Source organism: Ictidomys tridecemlineatus, chromosome 9, assembly GCF_052094955.1.
Source record: "Ictidomys tridecemlineatus isolate mIctTri1 chromosome 9, mIctTri1.hap1, whole genome shotgun sequence".
Classification (NCBI taxonomy): Eukaryota; Metazoa; Chordata; class Mammalia; order Rodentia; family Sciuridae; genus Ictidomys; species Ictidomys tridecemlineatus.
Window position 1 is genome coordinate 75,479,421 of NC_135485.1, and position 767 is coordinate 75,480,187.

Below are 767 nucleotides of genomic sequence, written 5' to 3' on the forward strand. Positions count from 1 at the left end.
ATGCATCAAAAAAGTTGGACATCAAAGAGAAATGGCTTGTTTTGCTTTTGCTATTTTGAATTGTGAATTGCAGTCAGGCTATTGTGGTATTGATGAGGGTATTTTAAAAAAATTATTTATTTGTTCTAATCAGTTGTACGTGACAGCAGAATGCTCTTTGGTTCATTGAACACAAATTGAGCATAAATTTTCACTTCTCTGGTTGTATGCAAAGTAGGGTCACACCATTCATGCAATCATACATGTACCTAGGGTAATGATGTCTGTCTCATTCCACCATCTTTTCTATCCCCATGCCTCCTCCCCTTTGGGCCATCCAGAGTTAATCCACTTATCCTAAGCCCCATCCCCCATTATGGATTAGCATTCACTTTTGTTGAGGGTATTTGAAGAGACTGGATGTTTTTCTTGGAAGGGTCAGTCTCAAAATGGCATAGATCTGGTTGCCATCAGCCAGTAGTAGGTTATAAAGATAATTAAGGGGGTGTGGCTTAAGAGCTGCAGTGTAGACAGTTTCCTTAGAGCCACTGGAAAACTGAGTTGGGTGGAGTTGGGTCTCTGTGTTGCCTGTAATGAACAGGTTGCTTTGGCTTCCTGTAGAGACCTGAGCTTTTCCTGTTGCTCTTGGTGGCTTCTTGCTTTCTGTGGCTTGCTAGAAAAACATGGCCAGGCAATGACCCCTTGAACATTGAGAAAAACCAGATGAGTAAGGACAGCGTGGTCAGTGTCTAGTTCCTTTGTCACCTTCCTATTTTTCTCTCTCGCAG